At 39.8% G+C, this 27850-nt stretch overlaps 1 long non-coding RNA gene across 2 annotated transcripts; it reads left to right on the plus strand.

Moving 5' to 3' along the window:
- Positions 1-348: 348 nt before the first annotated feature.
- On the plus strand, positions 349-13136 carry LOC144370627 (uncharacterized). Of its 2 annotated transcripts, XR_013430528.1 has the most exons (3): positions 527-822; positions 1207-1316; positions 13025-13136. It is a non-coding gene; the product is annotated as an uncharacterized LOC144370627 (long non-coding RNA). The 2 variants fall into 2 exon arrangements; XR_013430527.1 differs by lacking the exon at positions 13025-13136 and having other exon boundaries at positions 349-822; positions 1207-1350.
- The last annotated feature ends 14714 nt before the right edge of the window (positions 13137-27850 follow it).

Consider the following 27850-nt stretch of genomic DNA (forward strand, 5'->3'; position numbering starts at 1 on the left):
CACACACACCCCACACACACACACCACACGTGCATCTCTGTGCACTTTGCAAATTCAACCTGTACAGGGATGGTGATTTGCTTCCAGAAACTGTTTCGACCACTTTTCTGAGGCCTCAAGTCCTGTTCTGTTTCCACATTAATGGCCTTTCTGGACAGGGGCCATGTGAGTAGGGGACAGCCAGAAGAGGATTCTTCTCTGGCCTCTTCTTAGTCATTCCCCAGAGGGCAAGGGTTCTGAGATTCTCCTGTTCTTTGTCACTAGGAAAGTTGTGCTATAATCTTCCTCAGCTCATAGCAGAGGGCTTCCCGCTCTCCAGTGCTGGGGACTGAAACCAGGGACCTGGGCATAGGAGGCAAGTAAGCTACCACCTAATTAAATCCCCAGCCCATCAGAGGCTTCTCAAACTCCAACATGCACACGAATCACCCGAGCATCTTGTTACAAACGCAGATTCCAGTTCAGGAGGCCCAGCGTCAGCATTTTTAACTAGTTCACAGGGGACACCAGTGCACTGATGCAGACAGTACTCTGACTAGCGAAGCCCTGGAGGACCTTGCTCTAGAAACAAACAACATCCCCAGGAACACTTGAGGAATTTGTTCTCAGTCCCCTGGGCTTCTGAGGCTCCTCCTCCTCCTCCTCTCCATGGATTCAGTTTCTCCGGGCTGCCCACGCCCTCCTGCTCTATATTCTGTCCTGGGTGAGTGAGAACTGAGTGACATCATACACGCTGCCTTCTTGCTTCTCGCTGAAAGCTCATCCAATCTCTAATAATAGTGGCCACCAGCTAACCTCTGCAGCAGGTACTATACTCATCAGGTAATACAGGGACATTAATCATTCCTAATATGGATACCCCTAATCCAGGGAAGAACACCAAGTCTTCCCAGAATTTAAATGACTTGTGTTGTGGTTTGAATGAGAGGTGTCCTCCAAAAGTTCATGTGAGACAATGCAAGAAGGTTTAGAGGAGAAATGATAGGGTTGTGAGAGCCTTAACCCAATCAGCGGATTAATCCCCTGATAGGATTAATCCCGTGGTAACTGAAGACGGGTAAGGTGTGGCTGAAGGAGGTGGGCATTGGGAATGTGGCTTTCTGGCATATATTTTGTTTCTGGTGAGTGGACTCTCTCTCTCTCTCTCTCTCTCTCTCTCTCTCTCTCTCTCTCTCTCTCTCTCATCTCTCTCTCTCTCCTTTACAGATCAACATGTGAGCTGCTTCCCTCTACCACACTTTTCTGCCATGATGTTCAGCCTCACCTCACTGCCAGGAATGGAGGCTGCTGTCTATGGATTGAGACCCTCTGAAACTGTGAGGCTCCAAATAAATGTTTCCTCCTCTAAAACTGTTCTGGTTGGGTCTTTAAGTTGCAGCAGTGAAAAAGCCGACGAAAACAACTTGCCCAAAGTCACATACTAAGGGGTGATGGAGCTGGGGACCCTAATCACTGCACTGTGCTTCTGCCCCATGAGCAATGTGGATGGCAAATGCCTGGAGAGATCTGAAGAGCAGTGCCCAGCTCTGGGACTTGTGCTTCATTTCCCTACTTGTACAACCCTGACCTCACCAATTAGGACTCTCCACAATCAGGCACTGGAGCTGGGTTATCTTATACTTTGGTTGCAGGCAAAAAAAAAAACAAAAGGGGTGATAATCTTCCCATCATGAGGTTTTGAGAAAAATATAGCCCCAGAGGGAAATGGGTTTATCTCAGACAGTGGCCCTTAGATAACCTTTGCTTCTACTTTCAGCTCTCAGTCAACGCTGGCATTCCTTTTATTCCCCTCCCCGCTCCAGAAGACTGAATTAGAGAGTCAGGGAAGGCATTTATTTTCTTTGGAATATTTAATACTCAACTGTCTACTGCAGTGATTGAAAAAGAGACACAGATACCCAATTCCCAAACAAAGCAAAGATCAAAAAGTCAGGAGAGCCCTTGTTATACGGACACACACAAATATGCACAAGCTGCACACACATGCATATGTACACACACAAAAACACACAACTTTCCAAGCAAATAACGAATTCAAGGGAAGGAGGGGGAACATGCCCACACTTGTGAAAATGGTCTTTTAAAAAGAATCTGGGGCGAATTCATCCTCATTACTTGCTTCTTCATCACTCATGGAAATCTTGAGCTACCTCTCACTGCATTAAATGTATTTCTCAGCTTCTCATCACTGCAACAAGATACCTGAGATAATTAACTTATTAAAATATAAGGTTTATTCTGGCTCATTGTTTTAGAGATTTCAGTGCATGAAGAGTTAGGCCCATTGCTTTTGGCCTGTGATGAAGCATATTATGGGAGAAGAGTGTGGCCAACTGCTCATCTCATGACGAGGAAGCAAAAGAGAAAGGCACCAGGGTCCCACAATCCCCTTTGGAAGCATGCCCCAATGACCCTACATCCTCCCACTAGGGCCCACCTTTTAAAGGTTCCATCACCTCCCAATAGCACCCCACTAGAGTCAAGGCTTTTGGAAGACATTCAACATCCAAACAGCATTAAACTCACTATGCAAAGTGTTCACCGGTGCTTGTCTTTTTTGACATTCTTGATTTTCTACAGCTCAATCTGATTTCTCCATAGGGTGCTTGGGAAATAAGCCATCCTGTATCCTTCACCTTTTGTCTGTTTTGTATTTGTTTTTTGATGGTGGAGATTAAACCCAGGGACACTTAACTACTGAGACACGTATCCAGCCCCCCCACACTTTTGTTTTCTTTTTTGAGGTACCAGGGATTGAACTCAGGAGCACTTGACCACTGAGCAACATCCCCAGCTTTATTTTGTATTTTATTTAGAGACAGGGTCTCACTGAGTTGTTTAGCACCTCGCTTTTGCTGCGGCTGGCTTTGAACACTAGATCCTCCTGTCTCAGCCTCCTGAGCCATGGGAATTACAGGCATGAGCCACCACTCCTGACCCTTTTTTTTTTTCTTATTTAGAGACAGGGTCTCATTGAGTAGCTTAGGGCCTCACCAAGTTGCTGAGGTTGGCTTTGAACTTGAGATCCTCCTGTCTCAGCCTCCCGAGCCACTGGAATTATGGGCATGCACCACTATAGCCAGCTTCAAGTTCTTGTTTTGACACCTCACTTTATTTATGATCTGACTTTTTCTGCAGGAGGACATTTCCCTCTCCCTATCCTCCATCTTTCTAAGGGCCTTTCCTGGTTCTTGTGTCTGCTTCTTTCTTTTTCTGCCAATTTTTTTTCTGTCACCAACTCAGCAGCCTCCATGGACTTCCACATCATCTGTTTACCATTCTCTTCCAGACCTTCTTCATTCCTCCACTCTCTAGGGTCTTCTTCAGATGCCCTAGTCTCTCTTAGCTCCCTGTTCTAGAAACATCCATGAATATCCTTTTCTTACTCTTTCATGACCTCTGCAGTTCTAGGGACCGTTATCTCCACTCATTTTACATCATCAAGACACCAGCAGATGACCACAGGAAACCACTACAGCCCCACTCTGGGTTCCTGGGGTTCTCCTCTCTGCTCTGCCCTGTCGCACATCCCCCTTCCCCTGATGAACCAATGGCTCCATCACTTCCTCTCTGTATTCCTTAGTGTCCTCCTTAGTTTACTTGCATCTTCCCGAGTGCTAAAATTTGAATGTGGTTTCTCTCCTCCAAAACACACATTGAAATTTGATGGCCATCATGTCAGTGTTGAGAGGTGGGCTCTTTTAGAGATGATTGGGTCATTCTGAGGGATTCACTCCTTTTTTGCAGGAGTGAGTTTGATTATAACCATGTGAGTAGGTTGTTATGAAGCAAGGCTGTCCTTCATGTTTTGTTTTTCTCACACCCACCTGCTTGCCCTTCCACTTTCACAAGAAGCCAAGCAGATGCTGGTGCTTTCTCGAATTTCCCAGTCTCCAGAATTATGCCAAAGTCAACCTCATTCCTTTAGAAATGACCCAGTATCAGGTATTTTGTTATAGCAGCAGAAAACAGATTGTAATGCATTCCGCTGTCATTTATAAATTTAAAAAAGAAAAAGAAAAAACCATAAATATTGGGTGGTATCAAACCTCTTCAGCTGGAAATCTGGAAACAAAGAATACAGCAGTCAAAGCCAATGAAGAAAGGGGTGGACTTAACAAAGATCTAAGTTGAAGTGGGATTTTTCTCAATAATGTATAAGACTTTTTAGCCTCAAAAAAAAAGTAGAAAATAGACTAAGACACCCAGCCTAGAGACTGCCCACAGTTGAGCATCTAATCCTCCCTGGTAAGCCATTTCCTGCCCTCATCATCTCTATGAGGTTCTCCCTACGCCTTCATTTGAGTGTTTTTTTTAGAAACCTCATGAAGCCCCTGCTCTGGGTAACCCGCACCTTCCACTTTCCCTGTCAGGCCAGCAACTGAGGCCCTGCTGGCTTTACTTCCAGCTCTTACTTAAAGGAGGCTTTCCAGCCCCTGGCAATGCTCAGCCACCTCCTTCTCATAGTTTCACAGGGCCCATCACCCCTATACTTGGCTCCTTCAGTTCCCAGCCCATTTTTTGCTCCTTACTCTTTAGATATCCTTCTTTACTCAAAAATCTTGTGAGCATCTACAATAAGAGGGTTCTTCATGTCCTTTCTCCTTGTTAACCGTCTCCTAGTCACAATATTGTTACTTTACACTTATAACACTCTAACACCCTCAACTGCATGCCCCCTTTCCCTCCTCTGTTCCAAAGCACTGTTGGATTTATTACTCATAAGGCCACATTCCTCCCTTATTTAAAAATCATATATTCCCATTATCACCAAAGAAAATCTAAGTGATTTTGACCTGCATGCATGATCATTCCCACACATATCCCCATTCTGTCTGCCGTTAATCTTTGCTCGTGTGATTTTCCTAGTTCCAAGGCCTTCTCTCCCTCTTTGCCATAGGTTCAAATCTCATCTTACCTTAGAAGCAAGCTCAAAAGCTCTGTTAGCTAAGTTGCCCCTACGCTCTCCTGCTTGAAGTGCTCTCTACCACTGTTGCTTTTATTTTACTAAAATTTCTTGAATCCTCTTGCAGTATTCATAACTTTCCACCCTATTCTAGTATTAATACACAGAGTTATAAATTATTATAAGTTCCTTAAGAGCAAAACTCTGTTCTATACATCATTGTTCAGTATACTCCCATAGCTGCTGCTGGTTAGCATAGCTTGATTCCGAGATCTCTACTCTTTTGGGACAGTTAGCCAAGATGTGACCCATGGTGGAATCATTTTATTGATCAGATTCCTGGTTCCACATCTTTCACATCTCTCAAAAATGGGACACACTGTATACATGGGCCTTTAGGGGATTTGACATCCAAACAACAGCAGAAGTCAATCACTGCTTAGTGTGACTCATTGACATCTTAATGGTATATCTTCTTCTTGCCTACTTATTAAAGCAGGACTTCTATAAGTCCCAGTGGTCAACCTAATTGTGTATGTGCATGGTACTGAAGGTTTAACCTAGGGCACTGAGCCATATCTCCAGCTCCTTTTTAATTTTTTTTTTTAATTTTGAAACAGAGTCTCCCTAAATTTCCAAGATTGCCCTAGAACTTGCAATCCTCTGCCTCAGCCTCCCAAGTAGCTGGGATTACAGGTATACACCACCATGTGCAGCTGTCAATCTATTTCTAATTATAATATATGTTTGAAGAAAATAAGATTTATTCGTGCGTGTGTGTGTGTGTGTGTGTGTGTGTGTGTGTGTGTGTGAGAGAGAGAGAGAGAGAGAGAGATTGATTGATTCTGGGGATTAAACCCAGTACATGCTAGGCAAATACTCTTCTATTGAATTACACTCCACTTGTCTTTCTTTTTCTTTCTTTCTTTCTTTCTTTTTTTTTTTTAGTTGTAGATGGAAAAATACCTTTATTTTGGTTATTTATTTTTATGTAGTGCCGAGGATTGAACTCAGGGCCCCACACGTGCTAGCAGAGCGCTCTACAGCTGAGCCATAAACCTCAGCCCTAATCTTTCTTTTAAAGTACCCTTAAAATCAAACTTTCTCATAATCTAGATAGATCCTACCTCCAACCAAAATGGTTAATAAAGTTTCCATATATCAGGCCGCTGATGAAAAATGGCCCCAAGTCCATAGTTGCCTTTTTTTGATTGCACTGCTTTGTTATTGTACAATTCCTCAGTATTTTTTATTGATTTCTTCTCTTTCAGATCTACCCTCATCTATATCTTGACTCTCAGCGTTTGTAGATTTGATGTTATAAGAGAATATCTTTGTTTCTTTTGCCCACAGTTTTTGGGCCACATATTTGTCTATATCATTATTTGTCATAAAAAAAATATGTGCATATTCCTTAAGATCAGTTTTTCTGGCATGGTCCCCTGGGCCAGGGCTGTATGACTCAGATTGGAAATGTGTCAAGGAAAGTTGGTTTTGTCATTTTGAGCTTTTTTTACACTTTGAGATCTTTGATGTGTGCATTTTTACCCCTTTTATCAATACCACCTACACTGAAAGTCAGTAACTAAACTTCCCAGAACCATAAGTCCTGGGGTCTTTGAAAGTTGAAGAAATGTTAAGAAAAACCTTTTGTTTCAACTGAACAAGCAAAGAGGGAAGAGATGTAGGGATGTGATAAAGTGGACTTTGAACACCTTACACAGTGGCCAAACATCTATATGAAAAGGAGATTTATTTATCCAGATGACACAATGGCCAAATATATAGATAATGAATTTTTACCTATAGATTTGAGTTTCCCAGATTTAACAAATGAAAATACAGGATGCCCCATTAAGTTTGAATCTGAAATAAACAAGGCTTTTCTTTCCAAAATATAACTACATTCCATGCAATACTTGGGACATACTTTTTTTTTTTTAAGAGAGAGTGAGAGAGGAGAGAGAGAGAGAATTTTTAATATTTATTTTTTAGTTCTCGGCTGCCAAGGTCTCGGCTTGGCACCAGAATCACGAGCCACCACACAGCTTTGTAGGTTCAAACAGCAATTCTTTATTGCCGATCTCACACCGCCTCCACACAGGTCCAGGGGCAATCCCGTTCTGCTGTCTGCCGCACAATTCACCTACTCCACGAGGCTATCTCCAAATCCCATTTTAATCTCACGAGAACTCAATGGGAACAAGCAGCAGGAACACCCTAATCCCAGCAATAATCTTCAACCTCCAACTTCCCTAAAACCCATTGTCTTAAACTGGCAACTCCTTAAACTCAAGGAGCCGGTTACTTCCTCAAACCTGATCAGCTCTAAACCCGGATCCGCCTTGGTCCTTGAGCAAGGTCACCTTATTAAAGCATGCATGCAATGTCCCATCGAATGTCCTCTAAGCAGCATGGGGTACGCTTGGCAAGGAAATTTCGATGCGTCATTCCTACTTGACAATGGCCCTCAGCACTCGGCGGACACAACATCTTTGTTGGTATGTGGTGCTGAGGATCGAACCCGGGCCGCACGCATGCCAGGCGAGCGCGCTACCACTTGAGCCACATCCCCAGCCCCTTGGGACATACTTGTAATAATTAATTTTATCTGTCAACTTGACAGGCCAAGAGATATTTTGTTAAACATTATTCTTGGGATATATGTGAGGGTATTTCTGGATGATATCAATAGTTGAATCAATAGATAGAATAATTAGATTGCCCCCTCCAGTGTAGGTGGGCCTCATACAAATCATGGAAGACCTGAATAGAACAAAAGCCCAAGCAAGAGAGAATTCACTCTCTCTCTGACTGACAATCCTTGAGCAGGAACATCCATCTTCTGCCTTCAAACTCAGACTGGAATTTCAGCCGTGGTTCTCCTGGTTTTCAGGTCCTTAGACTGTAGATCTTAGAACTTCTCAACCTCCATACATGTGGAGATTGTTATGATAGATGATAGAAATTATGATGGTGATAGATTGATTGATTGATTTCCTATTTCTCTAGATAACCCTAGCTAATACCATATTTATACTGAAATATTAAAAGAAACTTTTCATTAAAAATTTTTAAATTGTTTATGTGAAACTGAAATTTAACCACAGCTTGTATTTTTTTCTAGAAACCCTGGTTGATGAGATATTTTAGTTTTATAAAGACACTGTGAATTTTGCTTTTAAGGCAATAATAATTTGAAATTTATATTATTTATTAACACATAAATTTTACAAATTAATGGGTTTCACTGCAAAATTTCCATAAATATATGTATTGTGTATTGATCATATCCACACTTCCTTAATAATCATTTTTTTAAAGGAACATATTTATGGAAATTAAGCTCTTCCTATAGTTAATCTACCATCCTTGAATCTGAAATTTAGACTATTCTTCTGTGTTTCAGAGTGTCTTCCATATGGCCCACACCCTTAGCATGGGACCCTAAGGTGTCCTAGGTTGACAATGGATAAATTGAGGTGGTGGTCTATATTGTTAGTGTGCCCTTTATTACTTTGTTTGCCTGTAACTTTCAAAACATAGTAGTGCTTAGTTCAGTGTCACAGCTTTTGATCCTCTTTCATGCTTCAAATTAGTGGTGCTGTATTCATCTACTCTAAGACCATCTATCATGTATATATTTCATGTGAAGCACATTTCTAGGCTTTATGAGATGCACAAAGATTTACACAATCCATTCAGTTACTCTTTATTAAAAGCCTATTGTGCCAGACACTATTAAAGGTGTGGGGAGTGCTATGGAGTTCCCACCTTGAGGGACACATGGTTTATTGAAGAAGGACATATCAGAGGGTGGTAGAGGGAACCAGGATCCTCAAACTCAAGGGACATGCTGTTCTGTTAACCACCAGGGGTTTGTTTCACTGAATGGAATACGTAAGCTCAATTTCTTAAGATGACATTGAGAAGTTTTTAAGTTGTGCGGGAGAAAAGAAAGAATATAAGAGGTAACTGGAAGAGGTGGATTCTAGTGGGAAGAGAAAAGGTGACTGATGGGATCATAGGCAAAGTTTCGGCTTGGTGATGTGTATGGAATGAACCCTCTTTCGCAACTCAATAGTATCTTCAATTAAACACCAATTTTCTCACTAATGTGCTGTGGCATTGGATGTGTTTGGGATGATACGACAAAATGGTGAGTATGTCCTTATTGTGGGTTTAAAGGAAGGCCCTCGATGGGTGACCCAACCTATCTGAATGACATTGTGGGAATCCTCATTTCTCATATTTGATATAAGGCAAAGAATTCAGTTGCATTTCAGGTTCAGATGTTACTAAGAAAACCTCATCATCCACGCAAATATCTGGATTTTTGTGTGAGAGAGTGAGATATTCCTGGTGTGAGCCATAACAGCACATGGGATCAGTTAAGTTTCTTTTCTTTCAAGCAAATCAGAGGGTGATTAAGCAAGAATAAAAAGAAAGGATGTTAGGGGAAAAGATTGGTGGTAGAATGTCTTGGAAGTACATGGGAGAACTCGCAGACTCCAAGGAAGAGTTGCACAGCCAGGTCTTGGGAAGGACAGGGGAACAGGAAGCCCGGGTTACCTTAGGGGCCAGACAGAGCTTATAGCTATTTTTCTGGGCTACTGTTGTCGTGTGTTTCAAACCTACTTATTTATCATCTCTGTCCCTGCTTTCACATTTTTGCAAGAGAATCTAGTTATTATAGCTTGAATCAGGGGTTTCTACCCTTTCAGGACAGTTAGCAGGGATGTGGGCCATGATAGGATAGTTTGATAGGGCAGACTCCTATTTCCATGTCCTGCACATTTCTCAAAAATACGTGGAAATGGTGCAGTTTGGAATGCCTCTACTGTTACATCCTTATTCTTTTTTTTTTTTTATTAACTGAGAGGTTTTTAATCATTCTATGCCCATCCCACAACTACTATTCTTTTAATGGTTATCCTAAAAATTTCCAGCTTGCGTACTTAATGTATCAAGGTTAATCAATGTCTGTACTATCTCCCAGTCAATGCAAAGACCTTAGAATACTTGAAGCCCCTGCCCCCTAACTACTTACAAATTATTAGTTTTATTTATTTTAATTCAAGTTTTAAAACACAACCAAAATTATTAATAAATATATACAATCAATATTTATTTGCATTTACTATTTTCTTTGCTTTTCATTCGTTTTATATCTCAAATATTTCATTCAGAAGCACTTTCTGTCTCAGGTATATCCTTTATCACTTTCTTTAACAGATTTTGTTAGTGATGAAAATTATAATTTTTATTTATCTGGAATATTTGTTTATTTTGTCCTTATTCTTTTTGTTAGTCAACTTTTTGCTGATATGCAAATATTTGTATTGTATATTAAGCAAAAGTTGGATATGAAACTTAGAGGGGCTGGGGTTGTAGCTCAGAGGAAGAGCACTTGCCTACTTTGTGTGAGGCACTGGGTTTGTTCCTCAGCAGCACATAAAAATAAATGAATAAAATAAAGGTATTGTGACCACCTACAACTAAAAATGTTAAGAAAAAAGAAAGAACAACTTAAAGGAGGAAAAGTTTATTTTGGGTTCATGGTTTTAGAGGTTTTGGTCCACAGTCAGCAGACTCCATTGCTCTGGGCCCCCACATGGAGCAGAAAATCATGGCAGAAGGTCCTAGCGGAGGAAAGCAACTCAGGATGTGGCAGATAGGAGGCAGAGAGAAAGGAGGAACCAGGTGGATAAGATATAATCCCCAAGGGCATGCTCCCAGTGACCTACCTCCTCCAACCAACCCCACCTTCTTACAGTTACCACCCAACTAGTCTTTTCAAATTGTCAACTGTTAACCCATCAAATAGATTAATCCACTGATTAGGTTACAGCCCTCATAATCAAATTGGCTCACCTCCTGCACAGGATCTTTAGAGGAACACCTCATATCCAAACCTAACATTAAGCAAATTATTTTTCAGCACATCAAAGATGTCATATAGCCATCTTTCTAGCTTCCATTGTTGCTGTTAAAAATCTGCCAGGGCTGGAGTTGTGGCTCAGTGGTAGAGTGCTTACCTGGTATGTGTATGCCTTGGGTTCAATCCTCAGCACCAATATAAATAAATAAAATAAAAGATTCATTGATAATTTTTAAAAAAGTTTTTAAAAATCTTCTGTCAGTGTAGCTACTGCTACTTTGAAGGCAATATTTTCCTCCTTCCTTTCTTTCCTTTTTTCCTGTCTCCCCCACCCTCAGCTGCTTTTAAGATTTTTCTCTTCATCCTTAGTCTTTTATAATTTTTCTATGATATGTCTGAGTATGTTTTTCTCTTCCTTCTTTGAATCTGATGGACTTCCTTAATCTCTGGATCAATGTCTCAATCAGTTCTGAAAATGTTCAAATATGGCTTCTGCTGACTTGTCCTCCCACTTCTAGAATTCCTATTTAACACTATCTGTCATGTCTCAATTCCCTATTTTTTTTTTTTTGCTTTGTGTTTCATTTAGAAAATTTTATTTTTCTTCATTAATTGTTTCTTCATTTTTCTTCTTCATCATTCTCCGAGTTTCTACTTTGGGTTAAAGACCTCTTAAACTGAGTTATTTTTAAAATCCACAGACACATTTTATAGTTTATAAATTTCTTGCAGATATTTCTAAATGTGTGTTTTATTTCTTTAAACAAAGATGTTTTATAATTTATAACTGCTAAGTCAATAACCTAAAGTCACTTGGGTTTTTTTCTTTGTTGTTTCTATTGGTTTCCTTGTGTGCTTGAATATCTTTAATTATACGGTGCTCATTGGCTTAGAATATTGTTTGTGGAGATGCTCTGTAGCCTAAGATGAAGTTGCCCTTGAGGAGAAATTGTATTTGCCTCTTTTAAGTACATAGATACATTTCTATCTAGAACCACTTTAAACTTCATTTAGAATTTAAGTTTTCTTAGATCACCCAAGTTTTTTGACCTATGGGAGAAACTGTTATTATAATTTCCCATGAATTTTGTTTTTCTCCCTTGCACCTTCTAAGTTAAGTCTCCTCAAACTTCTGAAGAGTGGACATAGGAGAGTGCATTCACCTTGAGAGTCCCATTTAACGTAGAGGCTTCCATTAAATCTTTAGAGGGCCCTAGACTTTTGGTTCGTCCCTCTTGCACTGAGAGTCTGTAAAAAAAAAACACTGCTTGGTTTCGCAAATGAATTTGGCAAACACTCTCAAGACAAAAGCAGTTCAAACTCTATGTTGATCTCTGGATTTTTGCTTTCTCTTAGCTTTTGGCCTGATATTTCTTTTTATTTGATCAGCAAATTGATGCTTTTATGAAGAATTTTTAAATTTTTCTATTTATCATTTTTAAATGCTCTTAATCTGACTTGCCATTAAAAAAAAATGTCTGGCCTCAGAGAATAAATGTTCCTGTTCCTCAAGCCCTCAATCAATCTCTCAATCTCTCTCCCCCGCCCCCTGTCTCTCCCTCTCCCTCTCCCTCTCCCTTTCTCATCTCTATCTCTATCTCTATCTCTCTCTATCTCTTTCAGAAATTATCACTGCATTCTCAACTGTCAAGTGAATATACCCTCTGTCAGTCAAGCGTTCAGTGATCTTTGGAGGACTAGAGGTTTGTAAGTGTCTTGAGGCAAATCATTCTAAATGTACTTGAAGGTGGGCAGAATTTCCATTGTAGGGTCTTTGAAATACTTCCTGCATCCTGCATGGAAAGGTCTCACTCCATACTCTGCACCTGCCAAGGAGAAGCCTCGGGTGGGTGACGTACCGATAGTTGTTCTTCCCTGTGATCTCTGGCTCTCATCGTGGTAGACATAGGCAATACTCAACTTATTCCTAGTGGATGGGATCTGGCTAAACCAAGATTGGCCTTTGCACCTTACAGAGTCATGTTCTGCTTGGTTTTGCTCATGAACTTACTACTTCAATATGGCTATGGTTTGCATGTTATTTTCTCCCTTCAGAATTCATGTTGAAACCTAATCCAACACAACCACGTTGGGAGGTGTGGTCTTTGGGAAGTGATTGCATCACCAAGGCTCTGATTGGGATTGAATATCCTTATAAAAATTCTTAATGGAAGAAGTTTTTCCCTTTTGCCTTTCCATCTTCTGCCATTTAAGAACATCGTGTTCCTCCCCTCCAGAGGATGCAGCATCAAGGCACCATCCTGGAAGAAGAAAGCAACCCACCCCCAGACAGCCAAACCTGCCTTACCGACACCTTGATACTAGACTTATCATCCAGAACTGTGAGAAATGAATTTTTTTTCTTTATAAAGTAATAGTCTGTGGTATTCTGTTATAGTAGCACAAACATACTAAGATACCTATAAAGACTGTGTGGGAAAAGAAAATGTAGGAATGGTAGCTGGCTGGGAGAAGGTGGAGAATTTGATTGTTTCTGCTCTTTGTGTTCCAATGATCTTTTCAGTTATTCCATAAAGGTTCAGTAAGTCAACCATTTCTCATTATTGTGTTTAATTGTTTATTTGAAGGAAATGCAAAAAAAATCAATGGATATAATGTCAAAATTGGTTATGAGATTCCTACCATATCTGCTTTGGTTCTCAATTGTTTGTAAGGCTGGTCCCTGTAACTTCGAGCTTGCAGCCTTTCATGGATATGGTAATATACTGTACTCCAGAAAATGAACACAAAAAGGAGAAGGTAATTTCCACTTAGATACTTGGGGGGGATAAAATCTTTAGACAAGAAAACTTTAATATCAGATATTGCCTAAGCAGAATATCTTAAAGAGAAGAAAGACATGATAATCCTTTGTATCTGCAGACTCAGGTTCATCCAGCATTTAACAAGGACCTGTTACACAATCGGCATTAGCCTAGGCATTTTAAGAAACATTAAGTTCAGAACAAAAGAATTATATCCCTTCTTTGATGCTGAGCAGAGAAATGTGGGGGGAAAAAAAGAACTATTTTAGAACTGAGAAAGGAAGAAAGGGTCTTACTAAACATTATCCCATGTAGGGAAAAATATTTCAGGAATATTTCCTGGAGGCTCAAGGGCACATTTTGAAGCTTAGCTTTGAATAAGGCACCACTCAGTTAAGCCTTTAGTTCCTCTGAAAAAATGTGGTAAGAGTATTGGACATAAAAGACTCAGATTTTCTCCATATTAGTTCATCTTACATGTTAGCTTTCAGGGAAGATTTTGCAATGTGCTATTTCTGTAAAACCTGCCATACACAGGGTGAGGACATTCAGAACATGACACACAAAAACAGTTTTATTCAAATCTACTTAAGGAAGGGAGCATTGTGCATCCACGTGGGGAGGTTTTTCTGCAGGGAGAATCACCCTGCTTCTATCTTTTTAATGGTATGTATTATATACTACCTTCCACTATAGCTATTTGAGTGTGCCTTCTATCTCATATTAAACCTCTGGTTTCAGGGCATCTGGGACTTTATTTACCAAGCATTGAGTGCAATGAGTTGCCTATTACAGGTAAAATAACAAAAGGTTGCACAGAGCAAAGAGATCGGGTTCTAAACCTGGCCTGGCCACTAAAGATGAGACTGACACAAGTGTGGCAGATGCTCGATCTTTTTTCTCTTGACAGTTGTCTGTCCTTTCTTTTTCTCGATAGCAGGATTCCACTTTTCGTCAAGTATCATTTCCTTGCTCGTACTGTCTATGCCCTTTGGAGAAATCTGATCCTACTCCTGGCTAATGATATCACATCCCATTTGACTTTACCCTGGCCACAGTGATTTCCTCAAAGATGGATCTCCCTCCAAGCCAATGAAATGCAAGATAGGTGATATGTTTCAAGGGGGAAAAAAAATATATATATGGATGCTGCCTTCAGAGATATTCTTTTCCATACAGACATGAATGAAAAAGGCTAAGCCCACCAATGATGCTGGCAGTCACCTTGATACCACAGAGAAGCCAGCTTCATGATACAACAGGTAGTGTAGTGGGCTTTTCTTGAGATTATTGACCTTTGTATCAAAGTTTGCCTGAAAACCACCATACACCTGGTCTTTTCAATGATATGAGCCAGTAACTTCTCTTTGTTGTGTAATCTGTTTGGGACTGGATTTTCTGTTATTTTCAATCAAAGGATTCCTGTTATGGTTTGGATATAAAGTGTGCCCCAGAAGCTCCTGTTAGTGCAGGAATATTCAGAGGTGGAATGATAGATTATGAGAGCTGTGACCTAATCAGTGCATCCTAGTTTGAAAGAACTGACTGGGTGGTAACTGTGAGCAGGTGGGATATGACTGGAGGAGGTGGATCTTGCCCTGGAAGGTACTTCTTCCCTGAGGCCCGTTCTTCCCCACACCTGCCCCTCTTGGCTTCCTGACTCTGTTCTGAGCCACACAGCTTTCCTCCCTTGGGCTGTTTCCCTATGACAGCCCAGAGCAACGGAATCAGAGTTCACTATGGTCTGAGACTTCTGAAACCAGGAGCCTCAAATAAGTTTTTTTTCTCCTTTAAGTTGTTCTTGTCAGGTGTTTTAGTCACAGTGATGCAAAAGCCGACTGAAACAATTCCTAACTCATATAATGGAGGTTTAGACATGATAATCAATGAAGACCCCCTTCAGATTTTAATATTCAATGATTCTGGTTAAGGACCCTACCAAAAGTAAACCATTTTTGCTCTGAAATGTGAGAAGTCAGTAAATGTTAATCAAACTGGATACTTCTGTAAAGAGAGTTGAACATAGAGCCAAACATTGGGACACCAGAGAAATTCCCCAGGTGTTCAGGCTGTATTCCTTCCTTTTGCCTAGTGGCTGATATCCCTGAGAATAGACCATTCTCTACAGGATCCCAGCTACGTATTTTCCCAATCACCCTCTGAGGGTGTCCACCTTGGAAGTTCACTTGACCAACTTAACTGAGAGTCTTTACAGAAAGGCAGACTATCTTATTTTTCTTTGTGTATTTAGTACTCAGAATAGTGCCTAGCATACCATAAGCACCTAATAAATATGACTAAATAAGTGGATTAATTTACCCAATTATTATTAGACATATACTATATGCCAGGTTTTGAATGGAGTTCACAAAATAAAGCCATTGTCAGGGGTGAATGGCAAGGCTTCTGGAGTGTTCTCAATGTTTCATGGCATAGAACAGGTAGCTAATTACTTGGGTATGTTTATGCTGCAAAAATTCATCAAGTTGTTCACTTAGGATCTGTGCAGCTTCTGTATCTTTGCTTTACTTAAATAAAATGTTTGCAAAAGCAAAACAAATACAAGGTCTTATTCTAAGGGTGTTTACCTTGAAGTCAGAGGTGAGAGACAATACAATATATAAAAATCTAACATGTTGGGAGGTAATAAGTACCATAAAATTGGAATGTAAGAACAAAGAACAAATTCAGTGAGTGCTAGCATGTGACTGCCTTTTGTCAGTAGTACAGAGTCCCACCCTCCCAGTCATCTGTCTGAGAAGCTCAGTTTCTAACATACTTTCTGAGGCCTAGCTTGTGTCTTCCTCTGCTCCCGCTGAGCTGAACTGAGGATGGTCATTCCACGAGTGGATGTGGGAGCAGGAAAAAAATGTATGAGCTTGTAAAATGTAACTCACAAAATACCACTGGAACCTCTATCCCCAGCACTGATTTTCCTACTCCTGAAGACACTCTATCAGACTTCCAGCATGCCATTCTTCATGGTTAGTATGAATTGGATTTGCAAAATTAGAACTGTTTTCACCAAGCCCAGAAGGGATATTTGGAGAATCTGTTGTGTATCCAGCACTGTGGAAACTAATTCTAACTTCAGTTCTGAGGTGTAATTCTAAAAGGTGTATAGTGGCCCCCTTATCCACAGAGCATATCTTCCATGACATTCAGCAGATGCCTGAAACTTTGGATAGTACCAAACACTGTAAATACTGTTTTTCCTATACATGCCTATATAAATTTTAATTTATAAAATAGGCACAGTAAGAATTTAACAGCAACCACTAATAATAAAATAGAATAATCATACTGTAATTAAAGTTTTTAATACTTTTATTTGTCTATTTCTGGAATTTTTCATTTAATATTTTTGGACTACAGTTGACTGCTAATAACTGAAACCACAGAAAGAGAAATCTTATGTAAGGGAGGAGAACTAGTATACATCATCTTGTTAAGTAACATGATCTATACACATAAAGCAATTATAGAAAAATATGGGAATTTAAAATCAGATATTGTGTGCCTCTCCTTTGTAACATTTGTCACATTTGCAATTGCAATTTTATTTTTATAGATGGGTTTTTCTTTTCTTTTCCCGTACTGGGAATTGAACTCAGGGCCTCATGCATAATAAGCATGGGCTGTATCACTGAGCTGCACCTTTAGCCCCTTCATGTGCATTTTTAATTGTTTGTCTCTTAGTAGCCTATCAGATGTATGAGTCAGGGATTAGGTCTATTTTTGTTCATCATTGTAGTCCTCAGAAAGTAGCAGTGTGCCTGTCACCAAGTGGGCACTTGACACACATTTGTAGATGAAGTAATTAACTATAAAATGGAAAGCACATCAGAAAGGCATAGTAATTTAGAGGTCAGTGGCACAGGATGTGCAGTAAGATAGATCTGCCACTTCCTAACTAATGAATGGTGCATCCTTAGGTGAGATCTTTCAACTCTGAGTTTTATTTAGTTTGCTCCTTTATAAAATGGGGAGAATTACTGTTTCCACTTCAAGAATTGAATGAAAGACAAGTGTGAAGTTCCTAACTATAATCACTGCTCGATAAATTGTACTTACTATTTTAGTCAGCTTTTCTGCTGCTGCTACTTAAAGACCTGACCAGAATAACAGTAGAGAAGGAAAAATTTATTTGAGAGCTCTCAGTTCCAGAGGTCTCAGTCCATTGACAGCTGGCTCCATTCCTCCTGACTCAAGGTGAGGCTGAACATCATGGTGGATGAGTGTGGCACAGGAAAGCAGCTCACATGATCAGAAAGGAGAGAGAGAGAGAGAGAGAGAGAGAGAGAGAGAGAGAGAGAGAGACACTCCACTTACCAAATACAAAATATATACCTCAAAGGCATGCTCCCAGTGACCCACCTTCTCCAGCCACAGCCTACCCACCTTCAGTTACCCCTCAGTTAACCCCATCATGGAATTAATTCACTGATTCAGTTAAGGTTCTCATAACCCAATCATATCTCCTCTAAACCTTTTTGCACCATCTCACACATGAGCTTCTGGGGGACAGAACATATCCAAACCGTAACACTTACAATTACTAGTCTTCAAAGAATTAAAATAGTTTTTCAATACAGTTTAGTTGCAAAAATATCAGAAATCATTAATCCAGTTTCTAGTTTTCATTTCCAAAAGAAGAAGAATGTTTATCCCATACTTGGGTGTTCTTCACATACTCTTTACAGTTGATAAACCCACCAAAAACAAACAAAAATCAAAAAACAGTGTTTTAGTGTTTGTGCTTCACTTGTTGAAAGACCTGGCTACTGGGCTACTGTCCTTCCAACCCTGCAGCAGTAAGGACCTGCAAAACATCAACTATCTGTGTGAAATAGGCAGCCTCTCTAGGGCTACATAATCTGGGGGTCTTGGGTTATATAGTACTGAATGTTCAGGAAAAGATATGGGTATTGGACCTACCATCCTTCTAAGTGATGCAGGAGCCCACAGTAAATCTACAGGGCCCAGCTTCTCCAGGCTCTTCCTGTGGAAAAACAAAAGGGATGCCCTTCCATAAGAGTCCATGGGCAGTAATTAGTACAAACATCATGTATTCTCATCCCACTGCCAAAAGTCACAATTTATATACTTATTTTAAATAAGTCTTTCATTTGATTTAAAAATTCTTAATTAAAATTAAATAAAAATTGTCTATTTATAGCATACAACATGATGTTTTGAAATATATATATGTATATATATACATACACACACATACATATACGTATATATATGTATATATCTGTGATGGAATGGTTAAATTCTACTAATATATGCATATTTCATTTTTCTTTTTGTGGTGAGAACACTGAAATCTATTCTCAGCAATTTTCAAGTTCTACATTACACTACTATCAACTCTAGTCACCACAGATCTCTCATGTGAGATCTCTCACATGAGCTATTGAATAATGGCCTGTGGAAGGCCTTCAATGGACATGAATAAATGAATATTTAAATGTGTAATTTACTTATATAAGAATCTAATAATTTTATTTGGATCACAAATCCTTTAATTAAACAGAATGTCAAGACTTCAAAAATTCCAATTGAAAGCAGAGAATCTTCCTTTGCATTCAAACTGAGCCCAGCTTTCTACAGTTGTAAAATAGAGAGACTGCCTTGACATTCAAACATGATGAACTATGAATTCTGCATAAGAGAAGAATGGCAAATAAAGTTGGTAAGCATCAGAAATAAAATGGTCTACCCGATGGTTTACTAGCAAAGAAAGCAATTTATATCCAGGTTTGATTTACATCACAAAAGCCAGCCATACCGGCCACATACAGGGCGGTAAAAAGTTCCAAAATCTAATCTCCCTTCCCAATTCCAGGTGGCACACTGTCTCCCAAATTTTATCCTTAGATGTAATTCTTTTATTTCTTTTTATTTCCTTATATTTCTTTCAAATGCCACTTCTATTGAAAACATATCTTATTTTATTAACACTCTGGTGTGAGTTGATGTAAACAACACTTATCTCTGTTCTGTCTGAAAGGGACTAAATAGGATGTTAAGGAGGATAGACAGGGAGAGGAGGAGAAAAGAAGAAGCTGCAAAGATGAAGAGCACTGGGTGAGTGGGGGATGCTTTGTCTCACTCTAGTGCATAGTTACAGAAGGCTGGGTCAAACTTGAATGCAAGATGATGCTCCGCTTCCATTTGGAATGGTTAAATTCCTGATGTTCTCTTTAATTAAGGGATTGTTATGAGTTCCATTTATCTTTGTGATTCTAAATTATTGGATTCTTGTAAAAGTAACTCACACATTTATTTTCCATGCATTTAAGTTCATCGAGTGCCTAAATCACACTAATCATTTTTTCAGGGAAGGCCTATCCCTAATCCCCTACCTTTTGTAGAACATAGGGCAAGAAGACAAATAAAGACCATGGAACCCTTCCCTTCTCATGTCCCCCAATCCTGTCCCTGGAGGGGTCATGTATAAACCTTGCAGAAACTACATCCAACTTGCCTAAACTCCGTCCACAACCTGGGGCTGTACACTAGGAAGCATGGGCAAGACAGAATCTGAATTGGGCTTGAGGCCATCTGTTCAGATTATTGCAAGGTATGAGTTTCTGAAGCATTGAGTTAATGGAGAATGGGTCCTGTGGGCACATCCACTTGGCTACCCAATCTCTCCACCTCTTAAGACCAGTAGACTAGGTAGACAGAGAGGGCAGCCTGAAACTTGACTGGATATCAGGCAGCCCAACTCTAGATGCTAAAAATTAATAAAGAAAATGTACAGAAATCTCTACTCTCGTGGTGCTTCCATTTCAATGAATGGAGACAAAATATAAACAAATACATGAGAAAATAAATAACCAAATATATAGTGTATTTAACAGTAATGAGTTCAATCAGTCCTTCAAATCCACTAATTCTGTGTCTGCAGATTCAACCAACTGTGAATTGAAAACATTTGACAGAAATTGCATCTAAGCCAGGCATGCAGGTGGTACATGCTTGTAATCTCAGCAACTCAGGAGGCTGAGGCAGGAGGATTACAAGTTCAAAGCCAGCCTCAGCAACTGAGACCTTGTCTCAAAATTTTTTTAAAGCAGGGGGTCAGGGGTGGTGGGCGCTGGACATGTAGCTCAGCAGTAGAGTGGCCCTGGGTTCAATCACCACAAAAGAAAGAAAGAAAAAGAAAGAAAGAAAATGAAAGAAAGGGAGGAAGGAAGGAAAGAAGGAAGGAAGGAAGAGGGAGGAAGGATAGAGAAAAAAATTGCCATCTATATTTTAAAAAGTACAGACTTTTATTCTGGTCATTATTTCCTTAATGACACAATATAACAACTATTTACATAGGATTTATATTATGTTAGGCATAATAAAACCTTTAGAGATTATTGAAAGTATATGGGAGAATATATGCAGGTCACAGGCAATTACTACATCATTTTAAATAAAGTAATTGAGCATCCTTGGAATTTGGCATCTGTGGGGTTCCTGAGAGCAGTGCCCTTTGACACTGAGGTATCATTGTATTCTAGAGAAAAGAAGAGAATGGAGTGAACACTTTTAAATAATGTGGGTCAAAGAAGGTGAATTAGATCCCCGGGGCTGCTGTAACAAGGCATCACCAACTAAATGGCCTAAGTAACAAATAATTGTGTCACAGAAGTCTAAAATGAAAGTAGGGTTTGTTCCTTCTGAATACTGTAAAGGAGAATAAATTCCATGTCTCTCTACCAGTGCTGGTGGCTTCAGGCTTTCTTTGGCTTATAGATGACAGGCATATCCCCTCTGTCTTCTTGTCTTCTCTCTATGCATGTGTCTCTGTCCAAATCAGCCCTTTCTAAAAGTGCTCCAGTCATATTGGATTAGGGCCTACCCTATTGACCTCTTTTTAACTTGATGACCTGAAAAGACCCTCTTTAAATACGGTCATGTTCACATTTTGGGTTAAAAACTCGAAATGTCTTTATTGGGGAACACAATTCAACCCATTACAGATGACTCCACTGTGAAGATGGCATTTGAGCAAAAATCTGAAAGTAAGGAAGTGGTGAGCCATGAAATAGCATGTGCCCATGAAATAGCAAATGCAAAAGCCTGGCTTACTCCTTCCTCCAACATTTTGGTGAGTTAACCTATTATGTCCCATCATCCTACATACAGGACACCTATAAAAGCCTATAAAATTTTATAGGATACCTATAAAATTGCTCAATATGCTTTTATAGGTATCCTATACATAGAATGATGGGACACAATGGGAATTAAGATAGTGGCCTGGATAGAAGGAATAAACTTATAATGTTTTTTTTTGCACAGTAGTAGAGATAAGGATGACAGCAATTAATTGTGTATTATAAAATAATATACAACAGACTGGGTAACCATCATGGTCACCACTAATCTACCTAGTCACATCCTTATCACCTGAAGTCTCTAGTTTACACTAAGTAATTTATAAAATAACTAGTAGAGAGAATTTTGAATGTTCCTAACACAAATGAATGATGTGGTAGATATGCCAAGTACGCTGATCTGATATTGTGTATACGTACTGAAATACAACAGTGACTTCATAAATACATACAATTACTGTGTCAGGCATTTGTTTTGTTTTGTTTTGTTTTTTATAAAAAGAAGATAGTAGCTCAGAAGATCAAGGAAAGAGTCTAAACCAGAATGATGCACTAGGCTCATAAATGAACACCTGCCTCCCCAACATTTCAAAATGAGTTAATTCTTGGGGTGCTCCATGATCTCATGGTTTATCCATGTAAAACACCAAAAACTCTTACATGTCCTGACAGCACAGTGTAAGATCATGGAAGGCAAGGAGTGAGTTGCCTGCGTCCTTATATCCTCATGGTGACCAGTAAGTGTTTGTGAGTGATGCCAAAGGTGCATTTGTAACATACCCTTCATCTCCAGTCCCCAAACAGGCTTGTATCCAAAAGCACAGGGAGAGCTCATGGGACAAAAGGGAATTTGGCTGGAGGCAGGTAAAGTGACAAAGACAGCTGTGTGGTGTTTATCACTAAAGGGTGCCTGTGAAATTTTGCTGTCATCTATTGTCATGCTCCTGCCATGATTAGCTCTAGTAATATGACTGTCAGTCAACTGAAGGAGGTTATGGGTAGTTTTAATTCAAATTTTCTTAGTTTTAAAAACCCCGACTGCCATTGAAAACAAGAAAAGAAAGAATAGAGAATAAATAGCTATACTTAAAATCTAGGTTAAGAGTAGCCTTTAATGGAAATCTGACGGCAACCAATCTATCCCCGCAGAAGGAAAGGCCAAAGCGGCATCAAAAGTTCTCTGAGGTCTGGGTTGGGGACATAGCTCAGTGGCAGGGGCCGCGCATGAGCGAAGCCCTGGGTTAGCTTCTGGCACCACAGAAAGGTAAAAAAGCAACAACCACCACCAAGAGGTTCTCTGTGATTTATCTCACTTTAACTCACATCAGGAGTGAAATCAGCAGTTCTGCCCAACTTTCTGCCTCCACTTATCTCCATGTTGGAATGCTCTCTCCAGCCGTCAGCCATCACCCCACCCAAGCGCCTCTCTCATCCCTGATGTCCTGCCCTGGCCTCTGATAATAATCCTTTTCATGCAGGCTTTGTTCCTGCCATGTTTGGAATACTTCAGAGCAAACACTTGACATGTAAAAGAACCAAAGTCCCTTCATTCCATTCCACTCACCTCCTTTCACATTCCACACCTCACTCCTAGCTGCAGCAAACTCCCCCCTCCCCCCCTCCCCCCCATGACTCCCCAATTCCACCTGATTTGGCCCAGGCTTGTTGTGAAACTAAGTCCTTTGTTTCTGTGCTCCTTGTGGTTCTGGGCATCCTTCCTTGCTGCCCCCAAGCCTGCAACAGTCTCCTCCTTGTCTGTTAAGAGCCTGTTCCCCATCCAAATCCACGTGTGACTCTGGCCCTGCAGCTGTTTCCTGATGGGAGAAGCATACTTGGCTTCTCTCTGGGGCTGAGACAGGAAGAATCAAAACACGCTTAAAGAATGGCAGAGGGAGAGGAAAAACAAAACCTAGCCAGCTCCAGAGCCTTGAGCTTTCTGGGATTTTCAAAGTATCAATGTTTACTATGGCTTCCTTTCTAGGCATCCATTCTCTCCTCCAAAATGGAGGAGCTGGGTGGGTGTGGGGCAGGAGCTGCCCTAGGCCTGGTGATTTGTTTCAGCAGGAAAGGGAGGATGGGAAAGGAATAACTATGAACAAAAGGCCCTGTGTAAGCTCTGCAAAGTCTTCTTGGAACCCGTTAGCATCCAAATGTGCTTAAAGTGATCAAAAACTAGCAATAGCAAGCCCTGCACATTCATATTCCTTGAATAATTGTGTGTGTGTGTGTGTGTGTGTGTGTGTGTTGCTAAGAATTGAACCCTCTCATGCTAGGCAAGCATTCTACCACTGAGTTACATACCCCAACCTTATATAAGTTATTTCTTCACATACACAAACCCTCTGTGGGTAGGTTCCACTATCTTTATTTTGCAAATGGGGAAACAGGTTTTCTGTGTCCAGTCACAGCACTGGTAAGGGGTTCAACTGTAAAGGTAAAATTTCTAAGCTGATCCTGAGCTGCAAAAGCTTGAGTTAAAGTGTAAAAGACCAGGCATTGTAAGGTTTCTAGATTACAAGGCCTGGGCTAAAAAATAAAAGAAAAGGCATTGTTACAATTCCTCTGCTACCCCCGGAACCTGTAATCTCTGTAGTTGTTAGGCCAATGCTGGAACTGCCCAGTAAATATCTCCATTGATTCCCTGGTTGTTTAATAGCTAAGGGCTCCAAGTAGCTTGGCATGTAAGCATCTAGGCTCCAAAACCAATCAGTTTAAATGTGTACCCCGCTTAGGAGTGACCAATCACCCCCGCCCACCCTGTTCCCGCCAATGAATGTACTAATCCTGTTTCAGAGTTGTTGTTCAATTTTCCCACGCCTCATGATGATTTGTTCTGATGTATGCAAAGCCCACCGCCCTCTCCAAAAAGTGTACTTAAGCTCTGCTTGACCTCTGCTCTGGGCTCTGGGCTGCTCTCCCTTCTTGAGTGAGCACAGAGCCTCAGCGCGCTGGAACGGATCCCCAATAAATCCCCTTTTGCCAATTGCATGAAGCCAGTCTCTTGTGTGTGGTCTCTTTCTCCGATGCTCCACCGGACCCTTTCGCAACCTGAAGTGAATTCAGTTCTTAGCTCAAAGTCTGTATTCTTTTCTTTTATCTAAAAATAAATATTACAGTTTTAATGAATATCTAAGTAACATATTCTTTTACTGAATATCTAAGTAACAAAATATAAAATAAAAATCACTCTCCTGGCGCAATGGTACACATCTGTAATTCCAGTGGCTCTTGAGGCTGAGGCAAGTGGATTGTGAGTTCAAAGTCAGTCTCATCTGGGAGCTAGAAGCCTAAGGTGCTTGGGTCCTGGCTTTTCGGTGAACTTAACTGTGTGGCCTTGGGCAAGTCACTTAAACTCTCTGTGCTTCAGACTCCCTGTCTTGTAAAATGGGTATAAAACCTACCTCATAGGGTTGTTGTGGGGATTAATTAGAGATAATTTCTGTAAAGTATTTAAGGTTCTTGAAGAAGGTGCTGTATAAATAAAAAATAATATCTATTAAAGTTGGTTTATTTGTGGGGGAAGAAAAAAAAGTCAGCCTCAGCAACTTAGCGAGACCCTAAACAACTCAAGTGAGAACTTGTCTCTAAATGAAATACAAAAAGGGGCTGGGGATGTGACTCAGTGTTTAAGTCCCAGGTACCAAAAAAAAAAAAAAAAAAAAAGCTCACCATTCCATCTAGAGATATTAATAACAATTGGCATTTTAGTATATTTTTCTCCAGTTTAAGTTGTACTATTTTATGACCTGCTTTTTATTGTTGCTTTGTTTGCTTGTTTGTTTATAAGTAGACTATTTTTTTAAGAGTAGCTTTAGATTCCCAGGAAAATTGAGAGGAACCCACAGATAATTCTCATACGTCTCCTTCCCCCACATAGTCAAAGCCTCACCATTATCAACATTTCACATTATCAATATCCCCCAGTGTACCACTAGTATGTTACACTGGTTACCATTAACCTACATAGTCATACTCTTATCACCTGAAGTCTATAGTTTACACTAAGTTTCACTCTTTTTTTTTTTTTTTTTTTTGGTACTGGGGATTGAACTCTGGCCCTGGACCATTGAGCCCATCCCTAGCCACAGCCTTATTTGTATTTTATTTAGAGACAAGGTCTCACTGAGTTGCTTAGCACCTCACTTTTGCTGAAGCTGGCTTTGAACTTGGGATCCTCCTGTCTCAGTCCCTGAGTCTCTGGGATTACAGGCGTGTGCCACCGCATCCAGAAAGGTTCACTCTTTATATTGTACACTTTGTGAGTTTTAATAAAGGTTTAATGACATGTGTCCACCACAATAGTGTCATACAGAATGGTTTCACTGCCCTGAATCCTCTGTCCTTTGTCTATTTCATCATTCCTTGCCTCCAACTCTCTCAGTGAGCAATGAGCTTTTTACTCTCTCTATAGTTTGGCTTTGTTTGCCTTTTCTAGAATGTCATGTCATTGGACTCAGTATATACACAGCCTTTTCAGATTTGCTTCTTTCACTTAGTAATATGCATTTAAGTTTCCTCCGTGTCTTTTTATGGCTTGACAGTTCATTTCTTTACAAAGCGGAATAATATTCCATTGTCAGTATGTACTAGTTTTTCCCTTCACAACTTGTACAACTAGAAAGACAACTTGATCACTTACTTTCAAGTTTTGGCAATTATGAATAAAGCTGCTGTGAATATCCACATACAGATTTCTGAGTGGACAGAAGTTTGCAACTCATTCAGGTGAATACCAAGGAGCACAATTACTGGATCAAATGGTAAAAGTATATTTAGTTTTGTAAGAGATTTCCACACAGTCTTACAAAACAGCTATAGCATTTTGCATTTCCTTCAGTAACACATGAGAGTTCACATATTTCACCAGCCTTTAGTGGCGTGTCTGGGTTCTTCCCATTCTCATGTCTGTATTGGTATCTCATTGTCATTTTAATGTGCTTTTTCCTGATGAGTATGACGTGGCTCATCCTTTTCATATGCTTATTTTTCATCTATTTATCTTTGGTAAGGTGTCAGGTAAGGTCATCAGCCCATTTTTAAATTGGATTGTTTTCTTATTGTTCAATATGAAGAGTTCTTTGTATACTCTGGGTAACAAGCCTTTATCAAATATGTCTTTTACAAATATCTTTCCCAGTATCTTGCTTGTCTTTTGCAGAGCAAAAAAGTTTTAATTTTGATGAAGTTCAACTTCTTTCTTTCTTTCATGGATCCTGCCTTTGGTTTTATATCTAAAAAGTCATTACCAAGCCCAAGAGTATCTAGATTTTTTCTACTTTATTTTCTAGGAGTTTTGTAATTTTGTATTTTACATTTGGAGTTCACTCATGAAGGGTTTAAGGTTGATGTATGGTTTCATTTTTTTTGCTTATGGATGTCCCATTACGATTTTGCTACATAGCGTTACCTTTGCTCCTTTGTCAAAAATCGGATGATTGCATTTATGTGAATCTATTTCAGCGTTCTCTATTCTGCTCCATTGATCTGTTTTTCTGTTTTTTATCAATAACACACAGCCTTAGTTTTTGTTGCTTTTCTCTAGGACTTGAAATCAGGTAGTATCAGTCCTTTAACTTTGTTGTTTAAGAAGCAAGGTAGCTCCCTGAGACATTGAACCAATTTAATTAATGCCCTTAATGATTAATTTTCTAGTTCATAATTGACACATTGTAACTGAGAACCTGAAAACTGAAACGCCAACTGTTCCATCATTTTGGATTCTCCTATATGTCTGGATCTCGGTCATAGTCACCATGTAACCCATGGAAAAACATCAGCAATGCAAGACACTCTTTTAAGCTTCTAAAGTATTTAAATAAAATTTTTAAAACCCTCTTGGTTACCTGCCAAGGGATGAGGCAAGTCAAGAGGGTCTACCGACTGGCTTCAGCATCTGAGTGTTCTCAGCAGGTCCTCAATTTAGGATCTGAGACTCTCAGGACAGGGCTGCCATACAACAGTCACTCCGCACATAACTGGGAGCTTAGCTTAATGGGAAGAGCTCTAGGGATTTTTGCTTTGTCATTTCCTCCTTACATTAAAAAAAAAAAAAAAAACCCATGTAGCTGGTATTCTGGAACACTGTCAACTCTTCCTGCCCTATCTGACTGTAAAGTTAAACAAGGGATCACAAATAATAGACCATTCCAAAAATACATTTGGGGAATTCTGTCAA

Source organism: Ictidomys tridecemlineatus, chromosome 14, assembly GCF_052094955.1.
Source record: "Ictidomys tridecemlineatus isolate mIctTri1 chromosome 14, mIctTri1.hap1, whole genome shotgun sequence".
In the NCBI taxonomy this organism is placed as follows: Eukaryota; Metazoa; Chordata; class Mammalia; order Rodentia; family Sciuridae; genus Ictidomys; species Ictidomys tridecemlineatus.